The sequence below is a fragment of the Chiloscyllium plagiosum genome, chromosome 31 (assembly GCF_004010195.1).
Source record: "Chiloscyllium plagiosum isolate BGI_BamShark_2017 chromosome 31, ASM401019v2, whole genome shotgun sequence".
Lineage (NCBI taxonomy): Eukaryota > Metazoa > Chordata > Chondrichthyes > Orectolobiformes > Hemiscylliidae > Chiloscyllium > Chiloscyllium plagiosum.
In genome coordinates, this window is record NC_057740.1 from 41,084,155 (window position 1) to 41,095,806 (window position 11,652).

Sequence of the window (11,652 nt, forward strand, 5' to 3'; positions counted from 1 at the left end):
ACTTCTGCGGTGAAGAATTTCACAGATTCACTCCCTTCAGAGAATAAATTTCTCCTCATCTCCGTCTCAAATGGGTGACCCCTTATTCTGAGATGATGCCATAGAGACTTTCCTACAAGGGGAAACAACCTCTCCAAATCTCTCCTGTCTAACTCGCGAAGACTCTCATATGTTTCAATAAGATCTCCTCTCATTCTTCCAAACTCCAGCTAGTACAGACTAAATCTACTCAACCTCTCCTCAGAAGGCAGTCCCTCCATACCCAGAATCAATCGAGTAAACCTTTTGCACTGACTCTACCCCCAAAGGGGATCTTAGCCATTGGGATTCACTGCTCACAGCAGTCATGCTTATGTCAGCAGATAGAAACTTTTAACAAGGGGCAAGAAGACAACAATTCTCAAGGAATGCCTCCTGAAAGTGAAACAGAATGGGATTGTGAGGGAACAACTCAGTCAGAATCCCTGTCCTCAATCTCTGCCCAGTAGTGCAGTAGTTTTCTGCCATGCTGGAAAACTGATAGATTCCTGTCAGAAGTCACACGATACCAGGTTATAGTCCAACAGGTTTATTTGAAATCTCAGGCATTCGGAGTGCTGCTCCTTCGGCAGGTGAAGTGACTTGACAAAGTAGCTGCACACCGAAAGCTTGAGATTGCAAATAAACTGGTTGCACTCTAACCTGGCGCTGTGTGACTTTTGACCTTGACCAACACCAGCACCTCCACATCAACAATCCCTACAATGAGTGAGGACAGGGTCTAAGCTTTGGTGCAATTCCCCAATGGGATGCGATCTGCCAATGCTCACTTGCTGATTTCAGACGAGTTGGGGGAAACTGGGCACCAGATTGCTGGGTAACACTTTTTTTGGGGCGGGGGGAGAAGGGTTAGTGGTGCACTTTTCAAACAAGGACTCTGGAACAATACCAATTTGTGCAGAGCCATATCTCATAATCCAGCAAGATGCAATATGGATGAGATCCAGTTTAATGATGAAGTGGAGGTGCTGGTGTTAGATTGGTGTGTACAAAGTTAAAAATCACACAACACCAGGTTATAGTCCAACAGGTTTATTTGGATGCACACTAGCTTTCGGAGCACTGCTCCTGCATCCAGTGGTTGAGTGCTCTGAAAGCTAGTGCTTCCAAATAAACCTGTTGGAGTATAACCTGGTGTTGTGCAGTTTAACGATGGCAGATAAGGGATAAACAATGATCAGGGATGACTCACCATTTCTTTTTCAAAAAGAATCTCCTCCTTCCACCCAGGGTGAGGGGGGGAGAAGCAGCTGTGGCCTCAGCTTCACATTACATCTGCAAAACAGCATTCCCTCAGTAGTTTCTGGAGTGAGATTTAATCTAACAATGTTCTGACTAAGGAAGAACTGACAGGGATATAAGTGCAGGAAGGCGGCATCTGCAAGCTTCAGCCTGTTCTGACATTGAATGAGATCATGGGGGAGACATTGCCAAACTTCATCCAACCCCGCACTACCCCACTTTCTCTAATTACCTTTAGTCAACAAAAAATGATCAACATTAGCTTCAAAATTAACAACCAATCGAACATCAACTGCCAATAATATCTTTTCAAACTCCACTCGAAATGTCTGACTTTGATTTTGTAGATGCTGTCCCTAGTCCGAGACTATCTGATACCTGACAGCTCCCAATCTAACCTCACTGTTCACCTTTATCTTGAAAGCTTAGATCAAACTACCGAAATTCTTAGACACTTCCCGAGCCATGTGACCTTATACCCGCACCAACCAACCCAACCGCCCCGTGGCTGAACACTTTAATTCCCCCTCCCACTCCGCCAAGGACATGCAGGTCCTTGGCCTCCTCCATCGCCAGACCATGGCAACACGGTGCCTGGAGGAAGAGCGCCTCATCTTCTGCCTAGAAACCCTCCAACCACAAGGGATGAATACAGATTTCTCCAGCTTTCTCATTTCCCCTCCCCCCACATTGTCTCAGTCCCAACCTCAGACTCAGCACCGCCTTCTTGACCTGCAATCTTCTTCCCGACCTCTCCGCCCCCACCCCCTCTCCGGCCTATCACCCTCACCTTAACCTCCTTCCACCTATCGCATTCCCAACGCCCCTCCCCCAAGTCCCTCCTCCCTACCTTTTATCTTAGCCTGCTTGGCACACCCTCCTCATTCCTGAAGAAGGGCTTATGCACGAAACGTCAATTCTCCTTCTCCTTTGATGCTGCCTGACCTGCTGCGCTTTTCCAGCAACACATTTTTAAGACCTTCCCTTGAAGTTTATTTCTCAGATTCTTACATTGCACCTCCCTTCAAAGTCAATAAATCCTTCTCCTTTGATTTAAGAAGGTGGTTCCTCACCACATTGTTTCTCAGTGGTAACTTGGGATGGGCAACAAATATTGGGCCCAGCCAGCGATGTCCATATCCCATGACTGAGATTTTAAATAATATACTGTGCCCAAACCCAACATCACTCCACATTTTGTCATTACTCAGTTGACTGAATCAGGTCAATCTGAAGACCCAGGTGTTTGGGCAGAAAGGGTAAGAGCTCACCCAGCAAGGCTGTTTCTGCTCTCTTTAAAGAGTGAGCAACTGCCTGAACCCAGATGCATGCAGAACATCATCAGTTACAACCTGCCCTGTCATTTATCCGTACTCTCCATCTCCTGCTATTCAACCAATTTCCCAAAAGGCTCAACAATTTGTCTTCAATTCAATGAGCTTCAATCTTAATTAACAGTCTCTTTCAAGGGACTTTATCAAATGCCTTTGTAAATGAATATAACATCCATAGACAATCCACTTTGCACTACATTAGTTATTTCCAAAAAAAATTCATTGGATTTACCAGGTACAAACTGCCCTTTGCAAATCCATGCAAGCTCTATCTGATCAGCTGAGCATTCTCAAGATGTTCAGTCACTCTGTCCTTAATTACAGACTCTAACAATATCTCAACAACAGATGTTACATGAATTGGTCCATACCTCCCTGGCTTCTACTCTCAGCTACTTAAATAGCAGAACAACATTTTTTCAATGAAAGGGAACATTTCCCAAATCAAGGGGAGGTTATATTTAGGACATTTAAATGAAAAATATAGCAAAACCAAGAACTTCCCCTGTTGAAGTATTTTAAAGCAAATTGAAAATCTCAAAATTGTTACTAATAGTTTTTATTACACAAAGGGTAGATGCATTCTGAAACAAAAGAAGGTAAATGCAGTTAAGCTACAGACCAGTAAAGATCTTAGCAAATGGAGGAACATTCTTAAGAGGCTGAATGGCCTCATTGCATTGCCAAGTATCAAAGGTTGAAAAATGTGGTGCTGCAAAAACACACAGCAGGCCAGATAGCATCCGAGGAGCAGGAGAATCGACGTTTCGGGCATAAGCCCTTCTTCAGGAAGAAGGGCTTATGCCTGAAACGTCGATTCTCCTGCTCCTCGGATGCTGCCTGGCCTGCTGTGTGTTTTTGCAGCACCACATTTTTCAACTCTGATCTCCAGCATCTGCAGTCCTCACTTTCTCCAAGTATCAAAAGACCTATTTATAAAGCAGTTCACTTAACAATGCTGCACTCCAGAACAATAGTTTATTGAATGCAGAACCATTATAACGTACACAATATGGCAGTGGTTTGTGCACAGCAAGCTCCCACAAACAGCAGAAAAGAGAAAAAAAAGCAATTAAAAAAACAGCTGTAGGGTACAGTTACAGGTTGAGTCAGGTCTCTTTCTCTGTAAAACACTGGGGTACAGTACTGGTGGGGACAGGTCTGTCACTGTATAACACTGGGGTACAGTACTTGTGGGTAAAAACAATGACTGCAGATGCTGAAAACCAGATTCTAGATCAGTGGTGCTGGAAGAGCACAGCAATTCAGGCAGCATCCGAGGACAGGCAAAACCGACGTTTCGGGCAAAAGCCCTTCATCAGGAATAAAAGGATGAAGGGCTTTTGCCCGAAACGTCGATTTTGCCTGTCCTCGGATGCTGCCTGAATTGCTGTGCTCTTCCAGCACCACTGATCTAGAATACAGTACTTGTGGGGGCAGGTCTGTCACTGTAACATTACAGTATAGTACTGGTGGGGATGGATCTGTCACTGTATAACACTGGGGTATAGTACTGGTGGGGACTGGTCTGTCTGTATAACACTGGGGTACAGTACTGCTGGGGACGGTCTGTCACTGTATAACACGGGTACTAATAGTTACAAAGGACACATTAAGAACAACTGGCACAATTAATATACATCACTTGAGTGTTTAGAATGAGATTGATTTTAGTCTAGTTTAGTCGTAACTTAAATCAAGCGACAACATTGACTGCTAACTAGAAGCCCTCTGACAGGTAGAGACTAATGCATCTCAAAGCAAAATGCTGTCTTTAAACTCTTTTCCTCATCTAGACGCCGTGTGCCCTCTATTGGGCAGATTATAAATAAAATGGGGGACAAATTCCTCCAGCACAAATCCACTGCAATCCAGCTGGGGCTCGCTTGTCCTCTTTCGGACGAGAAACGTAGCTCAGTAACCATTTTCTTACTACACTCGAGGTGTTAATTCACATTAGGATACGTTGTATTTACTGCCCATTGCATGTAGCAATGAATACATAATACATGCATCTCACGGTTCATACTGTAAATTATTAATTTCTGCCACAATTTATCCAGCGCGACCAATGTGTCAATGGGAAATATATCAATCTCTTCCCCCTTCCCCCCCTCCGCCATCTCTCCCTCTTCAGTTTGTCTGCAGTGGGGAGGCACAAGGCGATGGTACTGGTGTCAGTGTCTCTGCTTCGAGAGTAAAAAGCAGCGAGAGTGGTCCAGCACAACCCTCAGGAAGGTCGCTGCCTTCTGTTGCTGGCTGAGAGCTGGAGCTGAGAGCGGATGCAATGACAGGTACAGAGGCTGCAGCAACCCAGAATGAATGAACCAGAGGCAGAGAGAGAGAGAACCATCATCACTTCCAGCATCCCTCAACAACCACCAATAACATAAGTAACATGGACGAAAACAGACATTTTAAAATATTTAGAGAAACCATGAGGTACCTTATATCAATTTGCCCAATGCCTGACCCCCTCCAGCCTGCTAGCATTTACGCCATGTCCACGTCCCCCCTCAAAAAAACTCTCATGTCAAATGAAGGTTATGGTTAACATGGATCAAGCGAACTGAAGCTCTTGCAATTATTAAAAATATTAAGGCATCAGATAGAACACAGAGGTTGCATCCTGATGCCCAGCATTGCCCGTTCGACCTCAGCGCCCTCACCTTCCAAGCGTTTGCCTCAGGACCGGTCTCTCTAGACACTGCAGCAGCAGCAGCTCAGCGGCTGATTGACAGCTCCGCTCTGACGTCATTCCCGGGCCCAAAAGGGGCGGGACCATACTGAGGCAGTGATTGACATGACGAGGAGCCAATAGCAATTCAGAGCATCTTCCATCCTTCACCCCAGGAGCATCTTTTATCTACCGCTGTTCCCCACCACTCCCCTTAAAAAAAGCCTCTCCTTATTTTCATTTTTATATTTGCAACCTGAACCCACTTGCGTTGCATTTACGTGTTTACACTCCTGAGGAAAAAAAACTAGGACAAAACCTTCATTTATTTAAAAGCTTATGAATTATTCACAGTCATGTCAGCGAGGGACTTGCTGAACAATATTTGGGTTTATGTTTTTATTTTTGCATTCTGTTTGCATTTTTATAATGTCAAATCGAACGGATCTGGAATACAAAAAGCCAGAAGATCAAACCAATGGATGGAAGCTGGACTTGGAATAAAGCAGCTCTTATGAATAATTAATTATTTATCATTTAATTATTCAAGAGATTGCCTCTCTTTAACAGGATCAGACGCAGATTTATCCCGTTTTCAGCGCAATTTGGTCTCCAAATTGGATTAAAGTTGGAAACAAGTCGCCTGCAAAATGCAATAGGAAATTGTAACCACTTTCTGCACTATTCTGCATAATTAATATCGCATGGGTGCCCGAGTCCTCCTGCTGCAGCCCCTCCTGCGGCTGGAGGAATGGCAGACACTGCATTTGCACCATCTCCCCCGCTACTCAGAAAGCATCCTGGTCCACTCCTCCTACGCTAACTCTTCCTCAACTCCTCCACCCATGGTGTAGTGGTAATGTCACTGGACTAATAATCTGATCGTGTTCTGGGGTTGATGGTTCGAATCCTGCCACAGCTGATAGTTCTATGTGGTCTTTTCAGTAGAGGCAGAGATTATGCTTCCCTCATGTGGGACAATCTGGAAGGAGAGGTCATAGTTTTAGGCTAAGGGGTGGCAGAATCAAAACTGAGTTGAGGCAGAATTACTTCTCCCTTCGAAGAATGGCGAATCTGTGGAATTCACTCCCCCAGAGTGCGGTGGATGCAGGGACACTGAATAAACTTAAGGAGGATTTGGACGTTTAATTAGCAATGGGTTGAAAGGTTGCAAAGGTTCCTCCCTTGGGCAGGAAAGTGGCGTCAAATCCAAGATGAGATCAGCCATGATTGTATTAAATTGCGGAACAGGCTCAAGTTGCTGAATTGCCTACTCGTGATTCTAGTTCTAATGTTCTTATGGTACCTACTCCTGCAATCACAGGAGGGAAAAGCCTCTGGTGGAGTTTATCACAAACGTACAGAGAAAACTCTTTGAGTTATTCTGGGGCAAAAATACAACCTTAGTTTGCCATTGAGGTTCTGAGTTTCCCACTTGGTTGCTTCCACACAGAGATAGCAGTCTTCTCCCTTAGAGTCTGTGGAGATACCTTTATGTTGAGCCTCCCCCAAGTTGGTGCACCCTAATGATGTATTTCTTGTGTCAGGGGTGCAGCCTCAGTTAAGACACGCAGCTCTTGTTTACAGAGTGAGGTCCTGCCCTTAGATCTTCTTGCAGGAATTGTCTGTCTTCTACTTGGACCAGATCAATGTTTGGTAAAGGTCAGGTCATGCTGAGTGTTAGAATTAGAATCCCTACAACATGGAAACAGGCCCGTCAGCCCAAATCGACCCTCCAAAGAGTATCACCCCAAACCCATTCCTCTACATTTACCCCTGAATAATGCACCTGACCTACACATCCCTGAACACAATAGGCAATTTAGCATGGCCAATTTGTGGGAGGAAATCAGAGCACCCAGAGGAAACCCACACAGACAATCACCCGAGGCTGGAATTGAACGCAGGTCCTGGCACTGTGAGGCAGCAGTGCTAACCACTGTGCCGCCCTTAAAGTGTTCTTGCTGCAGGAGTAGTGGCTGTTGCAAGGGAGCATGGTTTCTGTTGGCAGATGGAGCAGAGGGTTGAGCAGATTTGGGGTGCCTTGATTAGCAGAAGAGGGTGGTTCCGAACATAACCCGACCCATTCAGAACCTCGTGACTAAGATACTCCACCCTGAGACTTCTCAAAAAAAAAATCAATGGAGGCTCAGGCATGTGGTGGGCTTCCAGATAAACTGACCACTGTCTGTCCAGAACTCGACACTAGTCCTGTGCACAGGATCCACCCCCAGCTCGATAGACACCTTTACAGATTGGTGGGCACTGCGTGAGCTAGATTCAATTATCAGGCTGGCCAACATCACCTTGATTTTGTAAGTTTCTGTTCACCATTTATGAGTTTCATTAACCATTAGTTTGTTTCTTGTTACAGTGCCTAGGTAGGGCCTCTTTAAGGCGAAAGTGAGGACTGCAGATGCTGGAGATCAGAGTCAAGATTAGAGTGGTGCTTGAAAAGCACAGCAGGTCAGGCAGCATCCGATGAGCAGGAAAATTGATGTTTCGGGCAAAAGCCCTTCATCAGGAATGAGGCCCGAAAGGTCAATTCTCCTGCTCCTCAGATGCTGCCTGACCTGCTGTGTTTTTCCAGCACCATTCTAACCTAGACTAGGGCCTCTTTAACCTGAGCATAGCTTTGATTTTAAAAGGAATTGTAACGCTTGCCCATTCATCTCCTCCCTCACTGTTCAAACACACAGTGCAGGTGAAGCAGTGTTTCATTTGGACTTCCTTCAATCTATGCTGCTGTACTCACTACTCACAATGTGGCCTCCTCTACGCTGATGAGCCCAAGCTCAGGCTGGGTGACTGCTTTGTAGAACATCTCCACTGTATCTGTAAGAATGACCGTGACCTCCCAGTTGCTTAATATTTCAATAAACTTCTCGTGCTATCGTTCCTGTGCTGGGCTTGCTGCAATATTCCAACGAAGCACAACACAAGTTTGAGGAACAAGATCTCATCTTACAGCCTCAAGGTCTCAACATTGAATTTCATGACTTCAAAAACAGACTCCATTATGTCTATTCTCCATTGTCCTTAAGTTCTCTACACCCCCACAATCCACCTCCCCCACAAACCTGTCTCTTTTGTGTTGTTTACTTAAAAAACCTCAGAACCACAGATACTGGAGATTTTTAAAAATTACTTGTTCATGAGATGTGAGCATCACTGGCTAGGCCAGCATTTATTGCCCATCCCTAAGGAAGAGTCAAGCACATTGCTGTCGGTCTGGAGTCACATGTAGGCCTCACCAGGTGAGGATGGCAGATTTATTCCCTAAAGGACATAGAGTCATACAGCATGGAAACAGACCCTTTGGTCCAATCAGTCAATGCCAAACATAATCCTAAACTAACCTAATCCCACCTGCCAGCTACTGGCCCATATCCCTCCAAACCTTTCCCATTCATGTACTTATCCAAATGTCTTTTAAACATTGTAACTGTACTCACATCCACCACTTCCTTAGGAAGTTCATTCTACAAGTGAACCACCCTCTGTGTAAAAAGAAATTGCCACACGTCTTTTTTTAAATCTCTCTCCTCTCACCTTAAAATTGTGCCCCCTCGTCTTGAAATCCCCCATCCTAGGGAAAAGACAATGACCATTAACTTTATCTATACTCCTCAATATTTTGTAAACTTCTATAAAGTCAAGTTCCTACATTCTAGTGAAAAAAGTCCCAGCTCTCCCACCCCTTCTTTATAACTCAAACCTTCCATACCCGGCAACATTCTGGGAAATCACTTCGGAACCCTCTCCAGTTTAATAAAATCCTTCCTATAACTGGGAGACCAGCGCTGGACACAGTATCCCAGCAGAGGCCTCACCAATGTCCTGCAAAATCAACAATGATGACCCAAACTTCTACACTCAAAGGACTGAGCAATGAAGGCAAGTGTGCTAAATGCCTTTTACATTTGTGAATCAAATGGATTTTTTCTGACAATCAACAATGGTTCTGTAATTACCATTATTGAATGGGTATTCTTGACTCAGAGAGACTGCAACCCAGAATCAGGGAAGTGTTATGGTGTAGAAAGAGATCATTCGGCCCATCGTGCCTGCACTATCTTGTTAAATGAGCATCATCACCGAGAACCATGGCATGGCATGATGGTTCCTGCCTCAGACAACTGTCTGTGTGGAGTTTGCACATTCTCCTCGTGTCTGCGTGGGTTTCCTCCGGGTGCTCCGGTTTCCTCCCACAGTCCAAAAAGTGCAGATCAGGTGACTTGGCTATGCTAAATTGCCCATAATGTTAGGTGCACTCGTTAGGGGTAAATACAGGTGAGGGGAATGGGTTTGGGTGGGATACTCTTCAAAGGGTCGATGTGGACTTATTGAGCCGAAGGGCCTGTTCCACACTGTAGGTAATCTAATCTAATCTAAATAGTCTCCTATTTGTTCCCTAGCCATTCCACACTATTTTATTCCAAATAAATATCTAGTGATTGTCTTGAAAACATCACTTGAACCTGACTCCAGGTAGCTGAGAATGTAATAGGTGGATGGAGGTGGGGGTAAAGGTCGGAGAGGAAGGTGGAGTGGATTGGTGCCACCCTCCAAGACCCACCCCCTCCCATTTATCTCTCCACTCCCAAGGCACCCAGCATCATTCCTGATGAAGGGCTTTTGCCAAAAAAGTTGATTCTCCTGCTCTTGGGATGCTGCCTGACCTTGTGCTTTTTCCAGCACCACACTCTCGGCTCTAATCTCAGCATCTGCAGTCCTCACTTTCGTCTAATGGGAGCTCAGAAGCAGATCAGTCTATCCTGGATTGACCAACAGGAAAAGACACAGTAGATAAACTATTTCCACTGGTTGGAGATTCTAGAACTAGGAGGCACAGTCTGAGAATTAGGCCGGAGCATTCAGGAAAGATGTCAGGAAACACGTCAACATACAAAGGGTGGTAGATATTTGGAATGCCCATTCACCAATGGCAGTGGATGCTGGATCAGTTATTAATTTTAAATGTGAGATAGATACATTTTTGTTAAACAAAGTACTAAGATATATGGGCCAAAGGCAGGTTTATGGAGTTAGGCCACATATCAGCCGTGATCCCATTGAATGGTGGGACAGGCCGAAGGGGCTGAATTGCCTACTCTTGTTCCTATGTTCTGACATAAGGCTCAATCACTGCAAGTAGGAGATCTTTAGTAGCTCTGGGTTTGGTTGGTGGCTGCCTTTAAAGCTGTAAGTTAAGTTTTGTCATGGGATGCACTCCCTGGAGATGTGGTGGAGGCAGGTTCAAATGAGTCTTTCAAGACAATCACTGGATATTTATTTGGATAGAAATAGTGTGGAAGGGTTAGGGAACAAATGAGAGACTGGTTCTCGGTGATGATGCTCAGTTAACAAGATGGTGCAGGCACGATGGGCTGAATGATCTCCTTCTACACCATAACACTTCCCTGATTCTGGGTTGCAGTCTCTCTGAGTCAAGACTGTCCAGAACCCACTCCATAAATTCGAGCACAGAAACCTAGGCCATTGTGATGCTGTTGGAGTGCCACATTGTTGTAGGTGCCCCCTTTTCGATGACACATGAAACCATATCTTCTATCTCAAGTGATACTGCACTATTTTGAAGATGAGTGGGATTGTAGGGCTAGGAAGCCAGTGTAGGGTCATGGAGAGATTTCAGAACTGAGATGAGAATTTTAACATTGGCTCCTGTTTCAGAAATGTCTCAAAGTAGGTCAGTGAACACATGGGAAAAAACTGCAGAGAAATTTAAAGCACAGCGCAAAGATTCAGAACATAAGCCAAGGACAATCAAAATATTATTGAAAACTTTATATGAAGCTGTTTGTGCATATGTTACATCTACAACAACACACAGGTATAGATACGAGTCGTACTCTAAATCAGAGCTTAACAGGGACCCTGCACCTCTTCCCTTGAAAAGATGCCACTGTACAGATCAGAATAAATAGTCAACTTACTTACAACAATTATACACATTGAAAACAGCTGAGGAGAAAGAAATGGTCAAAATTGAGAGTGATGAAAACAATTCTGTTTCGCAGTCATTAATGTTTTCACACAATAGAGTGTCTGAGACCATTAACCGCAGTCACATGGCCATAATTTCTTTCATTTGTTGAAGAACTTTAGGTGAAAAGCCATTGTCTTCTGTTAGTAATAACTGTTCTTTAATGAATGGGAACAGAAGTTTCCTTATGTACGTACGTGTATATCTGGTGCACTCGGCTGAAAGGTCAGTCAATGACAAAATGGCACATGGTTAGAGAACGAGGACAGGAAGGAGACACTGGCAATTTATGGGGCAGTTGTGTCTCACTGTTGTTCAGTGGCCACTTTGCCCCATCCTGATTGGCACAGCAT

At 44.6% G+C, this 11,652-nt stretch overlaps 1 protein-coding gene across 2 annotated transcripts in view; it reads right to left on the bottom strand.

The window, feature by feature from the left end:
• The window catches only part of LOC122565477 (ras-related protein Rab-3A), a 16,509-nt gene extending 11,130 nt beyond the window's left edge, over window positions 1-5,379 (bottom strand). Inside the window, exon 1 of one of the 2 annotated variants that reach the window (XM_043721486.1) lies at window positions 5,285-5,379. The gene's annotated coding sequence lies outside the window, so the exon portion shown is untranslated. Of the gene's footprint in view, window positions 1-5,061; window positions 5,258-5,284 lie in introns of those variants that run through there. The other variant, XM_043721487.1, reaches the window with a different exon arrangement.
• Window positions 5,380-11,652: the final 6,273 nt, after the last annotated feature.